The 18259-nt window shown below is 36.7% G+C and overlaps 1 protein-coding gene across 1 annotated transcript in view; it reads right to left on the bottom strand.

Annotated features, from left to right (window-relative positions):
* Positions 1 to 18259, bottom strand: part of SppL (signal peptide peptidase-like protein) — a 159265-nt gene that overhangs the window by 112876 nt on the left and 28130 nt on the right. The window lies entirely within an intron of this gene.

Raw genomic sequence — 18259 nt, forward strand, 5'->3', positions numbered from 1 at the left:
TCATTCAGAAACATTTGCTTAAGTCTCAGACCAAAATTTGGCACGACCTCAGCAAAGTAAAGTGGGTATGAGATTTGGAATACGAATATAAGTCTCTATAGAACAGGCGCATCAAAATCTGTACGTAACAAGTCCTCCTATAACCGAATTAGAATACCGAATTTGGAATACGAAGAAAGCTAGTTAGATTAAGATATGTTTTAAATGAATCCTAAAATAAAGTCCCAGAAGGAAAATACTTGTCAACGAGCTTTCCCGTCAAGAATGGTCTGAAACAACGAGTTGCATTATTATTAATTTTGTTCTAGAATATGTTATCCGAAAGCCAAAGATAGCAACTAGGATTTAGAGCTCAATGGCATTCACCAACTAGGTTGTATGCTTTGGTGTATACCTGAAAAGGATCATACGAGGATGATAGAAAGAAACGCAGAGCCTTATTAAACGACATGGGTTTAAAAGTAAATGCAGAGAAAGCTAAATACATGGAAGTTCGCTGTGAAATTATGGATACGTTAAAATATCAACAAAGTGGATAATTTCAAATATCTAGGATCTACATTTAAAAAAACCAAAACCATATTCACGAAGAAATTTAGTGTCAACTGAAAGCAGGGAATTCGTGTTGTTATTCAGTCCAAACTTTTGCTTTCGCAAATCCTATCAAAGAATTTGAACCTTAAAATTAATAAAACGATAATTATGCTTGTTATACTGAACGGTTGCGAAACATGGTCGCTTACTTTAAGATAGGAACGCAAATTGAAAGTATATGAAAAAATCCTCAGGCGAATACTCGAACTCAAAATGAATGGGAATATGGAAATTTCATATCGAGGAACTGCATAATTAATACGGTTAACCTAACATTGTCTGGGTCATGAAGTCTAGGAGGCTCAGGTAACAGGTTGTGTAGCCAGAATGGAAGAAACTAGAAACGCATACAAAATTTTAACTGGAAATCCAATCGGAAAACGACCATTAGAAAGACCTAGGCATAGATGGGATGACGATATCAAGATGGATCTCGCAGAAATAGGAATACACAAGCCAATGGCGAGCTGCAAATGCGGTATTGAACCTCCGACATAAGATAGAGTTATTTATAAAGTTAAACTTGGAAAAATACGTAACTATCCTACTACGAGACCTTGAGGAAGCACTATTCGTCAAAGCTTATCAACAAAATGATGAAATATGAATATATCTATGACAATTTCCTCTAAATCATTTCCTGCCACATATCAGTCATAATTAAAGAAAAAAACAAAACCACAAACTCTTAAGTTGATAAGTCCCCTATGAAACCTGTGCAAAGGCTGGGCCACAACGAATCGAAATTTTTCGGTAGTAATTTCAAATTCTAAATTTTGTCACGAAACGGCCGGAATCTTCCCGTTCAAGTCCCTTTTCTGCTATTAACAGACTTCAAAAAAAGAATGAAATAATCAATTTGACCTGCTTATACATATACAATGTTGTGTGTATGTTCACTTATAACTTTGAGAACTGCTTTTGTTGTTGAAAGAGCATACCTTCCCAATAGTCTTGCATAAAATTTTCATCCGAATGTAATGCTAGTCTTTGGACTTACACCACGAAATTCCTTAACGGCTGACAGTGTTAATATCGTAATTAACAGACTTCATTGTGTGACTGTCCACGCATAACAATATAAAGGTATTGATTTTGATTATTCTTTTTTAGTTTCAAAGGGTACAAATTCTCGAAAGCTTCACATAAATTTTATCAGCATCTGATCATATTCTTTAGAGTTAGACCATGAAAGCCCTCAACAGATGGTCAGCGTATGTTTTGCAGGTCGACCAATTACGAGGGGCAGTCAAAAAAAAAAGTTCCCGGAATTTTGTGGCAGCTTTTTATTGTCACAATATAAGCACATGTTTATTTAATAACCTTCAAAGTAGGCACATTCGGAACACACACACACACATATATATATATATATATATATATATATATATATATATATATATATATATATATATATATATATATATATATATATATATATATATATATATATATATATATATATATATATATATATATATATATATATATGCGCTTCACCGCTCCTGTCATTGCTGGAAAGACCAACGAAATCATCTTTTGGTATATTCCGAAGTTTAGCCGTCGCGTTAGTTTCGATTTCTTCTACGGCGGTGAAACTAGTATCTTTGAGACTGATTTTTAACTTAGGGAAAGAGCCACAAATCCGACGGTGCTAAACTGTTTTTACGGCTATCAAAATCTCTGAAACAGATTTCCTCAATTCGTACATTGTTAGTGCGTTGCTCGAACTGTGACATTGCGCCAACTGATCACACTCTTCCGTTCACCTACACTATTCCAGGGCTCATAGAGACATTCATGTATACGTATGAATTTTTGCTCATTCACACAAAGCGTCAGTCGTTGAGTGCAGACGTATAGTGAGAGCTGGTCGGATTTATAATTTCTGTGAAATAACGGAACGACTTAGCGCATGTGCATCAAGTTTTGCCAAAAATTAGCGATACCCAAATGTTCGGAGACGATAATGCTTCGCACCTCATTCAGACTTGGCAAAAGAGAGCATATTCCTGAGGCCAGTCAGGATCCCTGCTCCTCAGACATGGCGCTACGTGACTTTTAGCTCAACACCATTCCAAAAGATGCGTTCCAGAAGTGTTTTCAACAATCGTAGGATCGCTGGGATAAGTATGTGCATTTCCAGAGAGACTACTTTGAAGAGGATTGTTGTCACTGTCTTATCTGAATAAATTTAATTTTTGCTGACCAAACAAGGTCGATAGTTTTTTGAACACACCCCGTATATTATATATATATATATATATATATATATATATATCTTTGAAACAACCACTATGTGAGCAGAATAAAGTCCGATAATGTCTTTGTGGAATTACTGTCTTGCTGTGAAGTGGCAGCTTCATACACAAAAGCATATATATGGCGCAAAATTTCATTCAGACGCACTAGCCAATCCAAAAATGATGGTCGCCAGTATCTCTCACGTACAAATTATGAGAGGTCCCCCCCCCCCACACGGCCTTTTTTGATAAAGAGACTTCACATTCCTTGTTTTCTCTCACTCAGCGACAATTACTTTTGTGCGAAACAGAAACTGCGCAGCCCTGTGAGTTTAGCCAGAAACCATTCCTACTGAACACTGGTCGCCAGCTCTAAATTTCTAGTCGCCAATGGTGACCTGAAAATTGTTGTTAAGAAAAATTTCACTGTAATAAATTTTGAAGAAGTTGCTAGGTTCTTCTGACTATACAATTAATGATTATATGAAGGCCAAAGCGTACAAAAACAATTTCCACAGTTGAAGCTTACTTTACGGTGGGAACTGAAGTTGAAATATTGATGATATGCGACATGCTAGACTGATTTTCTATGTTGGCCCAGTGAGGTTATTATTTGTGAGGAGTCTCACTGATGATCTTCACATATACTTTCGTTGGTTAATTGTCACTTCTTTTTATTACCTCCATTGTTAAGCAGTTTAATTTACAAAACTGCCTTTCATAGTTACTCTGTCTATCCATCCCGAAAACAGAATCTTAAGAACTATTTGGTGGATCACCATCAATTTTGGTCAGGGCGTAGAGAACCAAAAGTCAGTTCGAGTTGGTTGATAGAGGTGATACATCCAGCTGATCAAGATATGGCTCCCATACATCCGTAGGGGTTTAACACAGATGAACTGCTCCTTGCTAATATGCAATCCAACTGTACTTAGATATAAGATTGGTTGCATACTATTCAGTAACTTTCCATATTCTACTGTAAGTGCGTTTGCACACGGCAACGATAATATCGGTGGGACCACCGATAATGTCGGCGGTGAAATCGACTTCAATGTATTCAAATCGTAGCTTGCACACGCCACCGATATTATCGGCCGATCCTCCGACACGCAGATGCTGTCGGCCAAGCCCCCGATACTGTCGGCGGTATCGCCGACACCGATTTTGTCGGGGGCAATGTTTTCTTATGATTGGATGCACACGCCACCGATAATGTCGGCCGGCCAGCGGGTTAGATGAAGAGAGTGAGTGACAAGGTGCTGTGTATTTTTGTTTCGTTTCTTGTCTTTGGAATTTTGTTGTTTCCATTTTTTCTATTACAATTGTATAATAATATTATTATTATCTTGTCCTATAAACAACTTCGGAACAGCTTATTATTTTTTTAGTCTCTGTTTTGGAGTAGCTAATTCCCTTTATTAAATAAATATAAAATGTGGGAAGTCTGAAGAGTACTGGTTTCCCTCTAAATAGCTATTACCAAATATAATATAGGAAATTTAGATAACCAATTTCTTGATTATTTTCCACTCCTTTTTTATTTTTGTTCTTTCTCTCTCACACACAGACACACTCTTTGATGGTATATTTTTCATCCTATTAATGCTTTTAAATTTTAATACATTCTGGAAATTAATTTAAGCGTAATTTTCAAAGTTGAACATAAGCATATGGAAAAAATCCTGATTATTATTACTTTCTTTTATTTTCATCAGAATTGTGTGCAGATCACTTTTCCCTGTTCCACTCAATAAGCAATGATTGAATAGAATATTTGTTGACAAGTCAAAGTAGAATTATTATTATTTTGAAACGAAACCAGCACAATCAAACACTCTTTCCAAAGCTCCAAGGACAAGTTACTCATTTGGCATTTTCTTGATTGTGATCTCAACAATAGGGATGTGACTTCATGCTTCACTTGTTGCAGACTTTTTCTCTCATTTCCAAAACTATCCCAAAACTCCCCCTTTTAAAAAATAATTTGTGGAATAGCAATTGAAAACAAAGACCAAAGCTATGTATCCAAGTTTTCCCTCTCCCCTTTGTACCGGGATCGACCCCCTGATAGAGTTCTGCAGTTTAGCTACAGTGAGTGAATGAAAAGGTTGTGTATTATTGCATTCGTATCTTTCTAGTTTTGCTTAGATTTTTAGAGATGGCAAGAATTTTTCCATTCGATATTTTAACCCTTATTGAACTTGTGGAATGTAGACCTTGCATATGGGATAAGATAACAGACTCTTTCAAGGACAGAATTGAAAAGCAAAAACCATGGCGAAAAGTTTATGCAAGCCTTGCCCAGGATTTTGAGTTCATGGACAAAAAGAAACGAGAAACGACAGGTATGTATGCAACAGCGCAAATCTGTCTTCAACATTGGAGGGGAGGGTAAGATCGTTCCCATATTATATATATAGCGATGTTCAAACTATTTCTGTAGTCGAGAAACAATGCTCTGGAGGATCAGGGGAGCAGAGTTGTCTTCAACATTGGGAGGCGGGCAGATTTGAGGTTTATTCTGAATGGACATTAATTTCATCTCACTTTCCTTTCTGGCAATCGGACACAATCAAATTTCTCTCCCAAAAAACACATTTCAAATCGGATTATTGGGGGGGGGGACAATCTCCCCAGTTCCAAGATTGGAGGGGACATGTTCCCTTCATTTCCCCGGGATTTGCGCCAGTGTATGTATGGAGCAATATAAAACAGAATTACTAATTCGAATCTTATCATTTAATCTACTATGACATTAATGTTAATTGCATGGAAAACAAAATAATATACATACAATATGTAACAGTGTTCCAACAAAAATTAAAACTAATGTAGTTTGCAATGTACAGCAGCATTAATTCTCGTCGAAACGAAAATAATATGTTTACAGCATCTATTTAAAACGGCACTGTTAAATCTAAACATGTTTAGGCATAGGGCTATTTTTTCTAAGTTTTGTACCGTCCTCCACACCTCTTCAGAACAGTTTTTGTAGTCCTTGTTTTAAAAAATAATTTTCCCAATTATTATTTTTTTTATTTGTTTTCATATATGGAGAAGATTTTTTTGTGTGTGTCGCTTACTTCGCTCATCACCGGCAACGATATTGTCGGCGACGTGTGCAAAGTACGCCGACACCGACACCGATATTATCGGGGCTTCCACCGATATTATCGTTGCCGTGTGCAAACGCACTAATGCCGAACTGCTTTACAGTATTTGCATTTGACACTACGTACTACTCGTTTACAACATGTTAACTGGTTAATATTACGTAAGATAAGTAGAATGGCATATTACCTTCAGAATTAGCACGAACAAGTATTTTCCAAGTATGTGTTACTAAATTTATTAAATGATCAAGTTAGAAAAGCACGGCATTTCCTGTAGTAATCCCAGCTTCCACCGAAAATGTATGAATAACTCGGGTAAGACTGAAAAAACTGGAATATTGGTTAAATGTGTAACTGAACCGAAGTATGATTAATCTATTTTTTCTTCTTCTCCCTACTATTGAAAGGATCAGGAATTCTATACAACTATCGTGATAGAAGTGTTCACTTCATACATAAACAAGCAACCAGAAATGTAAGCTTCCTCAATAGATAACTAGAAAGATAACACTTCTTCAGATACATCTTTTCAGCTAAGATTAATTTCCTGTAGATGCTCTAAAACACTGTGGCTCTATTCCAACCAACGACGGGAAACCTGCTTGAAGGACGAAAGCTGTATTAAGCAGATGAGTCTCGTCACTACGAAACGGAAAATTTTGTCACACTGCATTACTGTTAAAAGGCTACAGTACACAGAAAAACAGGTCCTTCTACAGGCAGAATCCCACAAACAAAATTGCTTGTTTCTTTTCTACAATTCTTGTTTAAGAAAAAATAAATCAATAACAGGAAAAATGAGCTACGTGAACTGGGAGACTCTCAGAAATGAATCTCAAATACGGCAGCGAAGCACATAACTTAAACGTAAATGAAAGCTTCTGAAACACCTACCAGAGTGCGAAGAAAGGTCAGAGATAACGGAACATTTTACGAACCCCTTCAAGTTACAGGTCACGAAGGGCTATTGTCAGTCAGTTTGTAAATGGATAAAGTGTGGTTAACATACCGACTATTATCGTAGTTATATACAGCTTTCTAGACCGGAGCTCAATACCCTGTAATTCAAACAATCCCCTTACAAGGCTAGGTCCACAATGAAAAGTCCATACCATCGACCTTATTTTCCATATGATATTCGGTAATCTACAGGTGCAGTAAACTCTCAACTACCAGACTCCGGATTTAACTGACACAATTTGACTAATGTAGCAAATATAGTTGAGATGCGGCAGCAGATTAGATCGATTTGACTGAAACTTGAGGCATTTTTCAGTTCCTAATATGCAGCTGCAACGAGTTTTTATTACTGTTAATTGGTATATGCATTAAATATTTTGAATTTACATTATATAGTTCAATTTCAAATGAAATATATTTTAGGTATTTTTCATAAACGTTTCGAAAGTTAACAGACTTCATAGACTCTCGCCTCAATTAATTCGTTATATCGGTGGTTTACTGTATTGCTGCAATAGAAAACCCCGCCAAGTGCTTAGTACGAGCTGTTATAAGTATTCTTACGGCAAAACAATATTCGGCAGCAACTTTGTGCCGTGTATGGACCAAGTGTGATGAGTAAAGAATTGTTCGTTTCTTCTTTCATTTAAAAGTGGACGAACAAGCATTCATGAAGAGAGGACTGGCAGACCATTAGTGGTCACTAAACTCGCCCAGAAAATTGATGGAAAAGTTCGTGAAAATCGATGTTTCAAAACCTCGGAGCTTACCGTTGAATTTCCACAAATTTCCAGAACTGTGTTATATGACGTGCAATCACAGACTGGCTCACGCTGTGATGATGCGAGAGATTTTTACGCTGATAGAATTTTTAAGCTAGTGCAGAGATGTGTAAGTGCTTGAATGTTTGTGGAAACTATGTTGAAAAATAGAGCAAAGAAATCGTTTTCAGATGCATATAATAAATTATTCTAATTTACTTTGGTGTTTGTTTTTTAACCAATCGGAAGTTACTTTCAGAACGGCCCTCGCAGTAATGATTTCATTTACGTAGAACAATGCAACACCTTTGAGCCACAAGCAATAAAACTTTAGTTTCCTTTTAAATAAGATAAGCTGTCAGCATTAAACACCTTTGTAATAATTGTAATAATTATTTTACGTGATTAATTGTGTATCATCAATTCATATTACGGAACGACAAAGCAATAACTAACTAGTTTTATAGGATAAATTCTTTCTTGCATGCTTTGCAAATGATGTTACTCCTCATATTTATCGTAGATTTACTGCATATAGACTTCTTGACGTCTTGGTTTTATGATACAGTTTATGTTCGTCTGCTGCATGTCTCAAACCGTAATAACGCTACTTATCTTAATACGTCGCGTAATTCTCCGTACTCTTACAGGATAAACAATTGGTCATTCAAGGCATGGATGACTTTGGAAGCTCAAAGATCACCAATTCATGCAGAACAAAATTCATGGTAGAGTGCTCCTTTCGTGAAGGACTGAAATCAACTCTAAGAGAGTATATACCTTCTTTAAGAGCCGGCGGGAGTGAAGTGACCTTGACAAATCGGGGATAGAGTTTCTCCTTGCAGTTCAAAGTGTTTCCTTATTTTGGCAACAGATGGGGTTGTCGCTGAAATGCCGTCAAAGCAAATGCACACGTCCTTTTCCTTTGTTTTCCCCTGCATGTGGTCAAAGTTGGACAGCGTAGGAGGGGGATGGTTACGGCTGTAAATGGGACAGAAGAGTGAAATTCTTTTCTTTTGGCTAAAAGAGAAAAAGAACTGAAGAAACAAATAAATAAGAGGGACCAACATGATATCAGCCGTCAGCTCCCTGTCAGAGAGCCACTCAAATATCTACAACGGTCACAAACATACCATAGAGAACTAAAGCACTTGTCGCCTGTCTCTTTCTCAAAGGATTCTACCTATGGTAAATAACAGAATAGTGCGGGAAGAATCTGATATAAAAGAAGAACCATGCCAATATTAAAAACACACACACGGGAGAGTCGATATTCTAATTTATTTAGGGCCTTCGTGGTTTAAAAAAAAAAAAAAAAAAAAAACTTGGAATTGAAAGGCAAAAAACCCAGACAAAGATTTGAAATGTATTGACAATGTGAATCATTTTTTTTAGTGGAATCCATTTCCTTATTTTCTTTTCAAAATATGACCACCAGATTTACCCTCTCTCTCGCCTTCACTTTCGAATAGTCCTGGGTTCGATACCAGTTGCTGACCATCCTGAGTTTTTCCTATTATAACAGCCTTGGGGGCCGGCTTAGAAGGACAGGAGGGAGCACATGCCCTGCTTGATGTTGGTTTTTATTGGGGGAAATAGACCACTTCATTAACAATAGAATTAAAAGATGTGTCACTCATGTCCAAAATTATTGTCGCATGTCTATAAATATGTTATTGTAGGAATATAATTTGATAACGAATTCACCCGGTATTTCTTATAATGTTAGTATGTGTACAATCGGCAAAGACATGTATGTGGCAAATTTCATGTCAAAAGAGCAGTAAATAAGAACAATAAAACGAAAACAAAACTTTCGTGTCCATTTAGCAACATTTTATTTTACTCATTCTAATCTTCGTATTTATAATTACTGTATTTTCCTATGAAATTTACCACATATATTTCCCGATTGTACACATAGTATCAGTAATAAAAGTCTCCTGCAAAATCATTATTACATGATATTTTTACAAGAAAACAGTTATAGAAATGCGACAATCATTTTGGACATGAGTGTACAAGGATGTAACAGGTGTTTGTTTCAAACATTAAATAAGTGTTCGTATAAATTGAACTTATTTCCTGACGTCATAGAACTAAGAACTGTTGCAGAGCGATGTAAGTCCGGTGACTATACAATATTCCATTCTTACTTTCATACTTTGCAATATATCTATTTATTTTAAAAGCAAATTTTAATATGTTTTTATTTTCAACTTCCTTATCTTAAAATAAATACTAGCCTTTAACCAGCCCTGGTATCCCTGGTTGCATATCACTTTAGGATTTGGAAAAGGTGTCCAACGAATTAAAAAAAAAAAATGATAAGACACCTTTTAAAGACATTCTTTTGTTAATAAATTCCCACTAAAAAGTTAAAAATAATTTTGTTTATGCAAGACTAAATAAAAAGAATGGAGTGCGTTATTTTAAGAATTTATAAAGTAACTGTAAGCCTATATGAGAGCGCATCCCTTTTTTTAGTCACGCATAAACATTTTTTTAAAACTTTTAAGTGCGACTTGATTAATGAAAGAATATCTTTAAAATGTTTATTATTATCTTTTTTTATTATTGTTAATGTTTGCGTCCTTGGCATAGGGTGTTTATTTTGGTAAGGTACCGTATGGTACGTTTCTATACTACTAGGGTATATTAAAATTTAGTTTCCTATGCGTTACTACATACATTAAAAAACATTTTTTTAAAGAATTACTACCGCTCCGCTAATAAGAGGGAGACAGATTGAGGATACCAAACACCCCTACCGTTGATTGAGAAATATTTAGGTGTCGACACTGATGAGCAACATCTACATATGAATTTGAATGTTTTATGGGCTTTAGACAATTGATTCAGACCGGGAAACATGGGGGACAGAATGTTGGAAGCAAGTAGTCCAGTCCCTAGTTTGAATGCCTGGAATGAGTAAGGACTCTTCCCCCCTTGGTAAAACCTGCCGAAATTGGAAGTAATATCAAAGAAGCACTGCTTCGAAAAAAGAGGGAGCAAACATGCATAAATAGTCAGAGTCGGATTTAGGTTTAGTGGGGCCCCAAGCTGTTGAAGGTAACAGATGAACATACGCACCCTACATACAGCAATGAAGAAACTAGAGATAATTTAGGAAGCAGACTGGTAGAAGGAGCCCTATTAATTACACGAACGTAGGCTACACAGCAGGAAGCACTGTTGCTACGTATATATAAATTTTACTTTATTTTTTTAAATTTTCTTATATTTTAGAAATCCAATTTTTCTTTAGATTTTGGGGTCCCCAAGAGAGCGGGGCCCTAAACTATAGCTTGTTTCGCTTACACGTAACTCTGGCACTGTAAATAGTATACATATACAGGCGCGGATCCAAGGGTGGCTATAGAGGCTATAGCCCTCCCCTTGACGCTCAGGTATACACTGGATAAAATGGGCTTCAATCCTGTTTACTCTGGATAAAGAGGCAAACTATGGTTTACCTCCTCCCTTGATCATATCCTGGATCCGCCACTATATATATATATACGTATATATATATGTACATGTATGTATGTATATAAATGTGTGTGTCTAGTATGTTGTACGATGGAAGCTGATGAAAGAGCTTTATACCATATTATTCTTGATTTTTTGACAGGTAAACAAAGAATATTTCGGGAATTAATCTATCCTAAAGATTATAATAATGTATCTTATTTTTTCTCTTGCATGTATATACTTAGTCCTGCAGGAAGTTTTAATTTCTTTCTTGGAATAGATAAACGAAGACTTTGGTTCGGCTTCTCCTTCACAAATTTTTGTCGAAAGGTTGACTTTATCGCTACAAACACAAATTATTACTTCTCACAGAAACCATCTACAAACACACTGTACTGCTGAAACAGAAACCATCAACCAAAGAGGTCATAAATTTTGCCATTCCTCGTGTTTGAAGTTCCCGTCCTTCACAATGATTTCCTTCCTCCCGCCCCTGTTAAGAAGTTCAAAGTAGATTTTCAAAAGGACTGGCTCCCGCTGAGAAGGAAAGGGGGATGAGGAATGACTATAGTGCCATCTAGCAGTTATACGGCCAAGTACGTGAACACGAAAAAATCTGATTTCTGATTTCTGTAGATTCAATTATGAAGGATATAATTTCTCATCGATTGTGAAATGGATGTCTTTGGAAACAGCGAAAAAATAGTACAGTAGCGCACAAATACAAAGATTCTACTCCATTCTCAAAAAAGTTCGGAGTTTTTAGCTCTTTTCCTTACTGTAAAAAAACAGAAGATTTTTCCGTCTGATTTTGATCATTTTCTTATGGGAATTTGGATTATAATTATCTGTATTTATAAGAAGAAAATATCACGCACAGCGTTCAAATTGCACCTTTAAAATGAGATGCATCATATTTAGTGCGCTACTGAGACATTTTTGCGAAAGAACGAAATGAAACTGTGATTTGCCTAAAAAAATGGTTGAGATCCCATGTTAAATTGAACACCAATATTCCGGCCGCTGTGGCGCACTCCTTCTCCCTCTTAAGCGTTTGAAATTGCATTCATGTCATAATTAAAATCTTTGAAATATCTCAGTTTTATGTCCCACGGATATACAGGGTGGCCCAAAAATAGGTATGCACCCGTGCATTGAACAAGTATAACATTCTAGCTTATAGGTTTATTTGCTTCCGGTGTTCCTAGCTTAAGATATAAGTAAAAATACATTAAGAACATATAATAAAGAAACTAAGTCTATCTGATGGATGACAATAAGAAATTATATAAAAAAACAATGATTTTATCAGTACGGGATTGTATACCCACTTTTGGGACACCCTGTATACCCTGTGGGCTAAAGGAGACAGATGATTAATAAAAGTATCTGCTTATGAAATAATTGGTGGAATAAGAATGTAGGAGGGAAAGGGAGAATCTTGTGAAAACCCACGGACACTATGTTGTAAATATTCTCATGGAATGGGATCGAACCAGTGACCCCATGCACCAAAGGTAAGTGCTTTACCACTGACTCGTCGCACACCATGTTGAAATGAAATCCTTACAGGACCATGGCTATATAAAAACCACTTGGCGCAACAGTCCTTTTAGTAAGCCTGAGCAGCTCCAACGACATCTGTTAGCGACCAGCTGAACTACTTCCAGCCTAGCAACGAACACGTGGTCAGCGCGCTGCGTTGCCTTCTATCTAACAGGAGCATCAGGACCTTTCTAGACTGTCACGCCTTTTATTCACGAGACTCCCCAGTTTGCCTCACGATGGTGGGTGGACGCCGGAAATTGGGAAGCACCACCCCAGAACACGCGGGCATGAGTCCAACGCTCCAACCGATGACTGCAGTGTCCTATCACGGCTATATAGGTTAAAGCAGACATACAATAAAGAATTAAACGGCGTGACAAACATCTTGGCATTTGAAGGCGGCGATCCAAGTTCCCTTTAAATGCTGCTAGCAAATGAGAGGCCAGCGGTATTGCCACGTTTATTTTGTACACATCCACCTCTATCCCCTGTCACCTGATCGTGCTGTGGTTTGTTTAGCCATAGCCACATCCCTTTACCACTTGACAACGTCGCGCCAGAGCTTGCGTTTTATTCGTTCAGCTGAAATGCCAAGATGTTCGTCACAAACTTTAGTTAAGAGTGATTAGATCTTTATATATAAGAAAAAGCATATTATGTCAACATATGAACATATTAAACACTGAAAGTTGTGCTGCATTATAGACTTGAAGACTGTAAATCGAGACAATGGGAAAATTTTAACATGAAATCAAAATACCTTTAAATGTACGTAACTGGTAAAGATAACCAATCATTTAAAAATCTGATAACGAAAATTACACTAGAGAGTGACCACGAATGAAGCCCTTTGGTCACCCTGTACCTTTCGTATTAACTAGCTAATAAGGTTTTCTTTATTGTCTTTCATTCCAGCTACGTAAAATTTAACAGATATCGCTGAGGAAGTGAAAGGCGTTTAGAATGGCACCAAACTGCCCGTTAAGAAGTGTACATTTATTATCTATCTCTAATAATGTGACAATAGTGCAGCGACGAATGCTGCAGGAATATGGACCTCTAGCACCAAAACATAACATTGTCGTAAAAATGAATAAGTTATTTGATGCAACCGGAAGTATTTTAGACCTTAAAAATCTGGAGGCCACGAACAGTTAGAACGAAAGCGAATGAAAACTGTCTGAAAGAAGAGTTGCCAAATTCTCCCATTGAAAAACTGAACAACAACCCGACTTAGCCAAACACGTGATTTGGACTGACGAAACTAACTTTCGATTACTTTATTTGGTATACTTAAAGGATAAACTCTAGTCATACAATTCAAAATGTTGAACATCTTTGAGTCGTTATTATTGAGGAATTCAATAGAGATTTCTACTGAAATGAGTCATAAAACATGTGAAAATGTTAAATTACGCCTTATCGTTATGTGGAAGACAGATAAAACTGACATCAATCATAATTTCCCACCGTCTCCCAGTAATAACGATGTGCCAATCTTATAAATATGTCAAAATTGTTAAATGTAACTCATGATAAAAAGTATCCCCTTAATTTGTGGACACACTACATAGCTATTCACAAGCATTGTCATCAACTTGTGTGTTTTCAAAATGCAATTATCACTCGATATTACTCATTTGTCATTTCATTCTCTCGTCTGAATTTTTACGATTACTCTTTCTAAGCCAGTGGAATATACTCTATATGCTTCAAGTATTTTTGTTCGTTTGGAATAATTAGCTGAAAATATATACACTTCGTATTCTGAAAGTTCTGTTTCGTCAGCTCATATATTTATTGTGTCAATATGATATTGTCGGAACTGCTTTCATCGAACAGTTTTCATTTATTTGACATCTATGGGCTATACTTTGATGTGTGATCCATTGCGTTTTTCTCAAAGTATGCATTACTGCAGTGTGTTACTCGCTGTTATGCACGTATTCTGAACACTGATAACTTGATATAATGCTATTTGAAACACACAAAATTAGCACTGTTTTTACTTATGATATTGATGATAATCTAAATGATTGGCATAGCAAATATTGTACAGTACCACGTTTCATTGGTTACATGGGTCTTTATCACAATGTTGTTGCGGGATCTCAATGGTAGACCGCTCACCTCCGGCACATGGGATTCCTAGTTCGATCTCACCAAATCAAACAACCTGTGGTGTTAAGCAATACAGTCGGTGCATCAGGGAGATATTCTGTTTTAAAGTGTATATACATTAATTTCAAGCACCCTGTATATACAAAACGATTCCGCGCATTTAGATTGTCGCCTACAAATGCATAATATTAATTTGAATTGCTATCAAGAAGAACTTTAAAATATACATGTAACATAGTTCAATGGAATTTCTAAGACTTTACAGCTCATGAAATATTGCTCTGTATGGTGGAGGGCAACTGGCCGGCATAGAATTATTCGTCGTTCCTCCAACCTCTTTAGCTATGCCACAAGGGAAATCTCGAGAAAACTCATGGATATGGTCCGCCATGATCTGGAAGTTAACACATTTATTGGATTATCGGAAAATTAACAGTTCCCCAACATATGGCGCTAGTTGGAGAAATATTAAGAGTCAATCACATCTATGTTACTGCAATGTAATTTGAAACCTGACAGTTGTAACTTCAATCTTTATTTCTAACGATTTGGCTTGAGTTTTTCAGTTTTACAAGCTGACGATGGAAGACCAAAAATATTTTCGCCAATACTTGACTTCCGCGAAGAACAAAATTTGCGTCGAGCTTGTGAAAAGTTGTGTAAAATGATTTTACGGAGATAATGCTCTACGAAAACGTTAGCGCCAACGATAGTTAATCAAATTTTATGCTTAAGAATTTGATTTGAACGTTTCTCAGAGGTCAGAGAAGCCCATACACGTTGATGACAAAATGAAAGTGCCCATCGATCGAGCCAAACCTATGTTACACGACACGATAGATTGCAGACATTTTGAATATTACTCTCTTCCAAGCGTTCAAGTTTCAATTACTCAAGCGTTCACGACCACCTCGTTTGTAAGCAAGTTCGATGTTTGGGTTCCTCATGAATTTAAAGTTCATTCCACGACACGTATACACATGTGGAATATGATCATTAGAAGTAAGGAAAATTATTCTTTTTTGAAGCGACTGATAACTGGTGGTGAGAAGTGGATTGTTTACAAAACAATGCGGTGAACCATGATCTTGGTCCCGACATGATTCTTCGCCATAAATGGCATCAAAAGCAGACATTTATCAGAGGAGGTTATGCTCTCAGCAAAGTTATGTTTTTCGTTCTACTACTACAGAACCAAAATGTACTACGGCAACTGGACAATTTGAACGAATACATCATTCAGAAACACCCAGAGATTGTTAATCGTCAAGGAGTGAATTTCATCACGAGAACAAAAAACCACCGACCATATTCTCCTAACCTTGCGCCGTCAGACTTCAACTTGTTTCGCTCCTTACGCGTTATACCATTCAATTCAGATAAAGCTGTAAATCAGGTTCTCATCCAGTTTTTCACCGATAAAAAGATGGGTTTGTCTATGAACAAAGAACTATGAAACTCACTGGAAGATGGCAAACTGTGATCGAACAAAACAGGCAATGTATCATTGATTGATAGTTGTTCTATATACAAGGTGTTTCAAAACAACACAGACAACGTTTGGGAGGTGATTCCTCACAAGATAAGACAAAAAGTATATAGACCAACCTGGGTGCACAGATGCTTCCTTTCGGAGTTATAGGCTGCCGAAAACATGAAAAAATGAACTTTAAAGCTCCATAGCTCAAATACTATGCTACCTACCGTAGTCGCGCAAAGACTTTACTTAGGAACTAGCATGCACCTTATCATAAAATGCACGTTTCAGAATCCTGCAGTACTTCCGCAACAATTTTTATAGAAGTAGTTAGTGAGTACTTTAAATTATATGCCTGTGGCCAGACTCCCTCTTTAAAAATTGTTGCGTGAGTATCGCAGGATTCTGAAACTTGTATTTTTAGATAGCGCACATATTAGTTCCTAAATGAAGTCTTGACCCGACTACGGTTGAACCCATCGTTTAGGAGCTATGGACCTTTAAAGTTCTTTTTTTTTTTTTTTTTTAATGTTTTCGGCAGCCTATAACTCCGAAAAGAAGCATTTGTGCACCCAGGATAGTCTATACTTTTTGTCTTATCTTGGTGTCAGGAATTACTTTCCAAACGTTGTCGGTGTTGTTTTGAAACACCCTGAATAATAAAGACACTTCATAGCATCGAGGGAGTTCCCTTAAGTTTTGGAATAACGACTTAACACAAAAATCCAGCTACAGCTCCGTCATTTGTGAATAACTCAGCCATCTATCATCCAATGTGCAGGCATTTTCAGTTTTAAAATGAAACTTATTAGAAGCATTTAATACCTTTAAAAAAAATAAAATTAGTATTTTCCTTTGAAATTTTTATACGTGCGAAGAGCCATCACATTTGGCAACACTTTTTCTCTCGGACTATGTTTCAAGTATAATGTCTCCCATCTTGGCATGTCCTGCTTCTCTGTCATTCTTGCAAAACGCTCGGACAAGTCTCGGATGACTCTAGTAGAAATACGGGCGTAGTCCGACACTCTGACAGGCAAATGGATGGATTAATATGAAAAGGCCATTCCTTGCAATGGATTTTCATCGTCTGATTTGATTTTGGGTTTAGCGTCCCTTTCAGCAGCGAGACTATATGAAATGTGGACCTACAAGCTAACATGAGATCCAAACTACATGAACTCTCGCCGAGAATCGAACTTGGATCTCCCACGCCAAAGGCACATATGCGAACTCTTAGCCATGAAGAAGCATAGTATTTTATCACGTGGTCGGTTACGGCTAATTTCTGTTTGCGAGACAAGTAGGCCCTACTCTGTAGTATCTGACTATTAAACAATCCTATTTAGAACTAGTACAAGTATTTTATCACGAATAATATTCTAAATCTAATATCATGATGAACAAAATCAGTCGCACGAAACAAACGCCAATCTGATAAATTAAGGCCAGGGATGCTTCCTTCCGCTGTCCTTAGTTCATGGACAAAGGAAAGAGACATGCAAAAAGATATGGATTACAGCTTAAAGCCCACAAAATGTTTATCAGACGCACCAAACGTTAATGAAAGTCCTAAATTATCATTACACAAGAATTACTTATTGCTTTCCTTGAACAATACCTCTCGCTTCTCTGAAGTTAAAATCACCACTAATTGGCACAAGAAATTAAAAGATTTCGCTCCATATTACTCTCTCTAAATGAGGGAAAAGAAGACGACCTAAGAGAAGACTGTCGTTAACGTCATTTAAAACATACACCATGGAAGAAGGAAAGCGCCGACAGCACCTTGGCCTCCCAACAGAGCATAAAGCACGCAGTCCTTCAAACATGCAACTGAAATAGGGAAGGCGCAAGTTTTCAAGAATACAGCAGAAGATACAAATCAAATAATGAACTTCTTACTTCAACGAATTGAATAAAGAAAAAAAAAAAACTTAAAATAAAACATGTTTGCAATATACT

The sequence above is a fragment of the Thermobia domestica genome, chromosome 8 (genome assembly GCF_964235325.1).
Source record: "Thermobia domestica chromosome 8, izTheDome1.hap1.1, whole genome shotgun sequence".
Taxonomy (NCBI): domain Eukaryota; kingdom Metazoa; phylum Arthropoda; class Insecta; order Zygentoma; family Lepismatidae; genus Thermobia; species Thermobia domestica.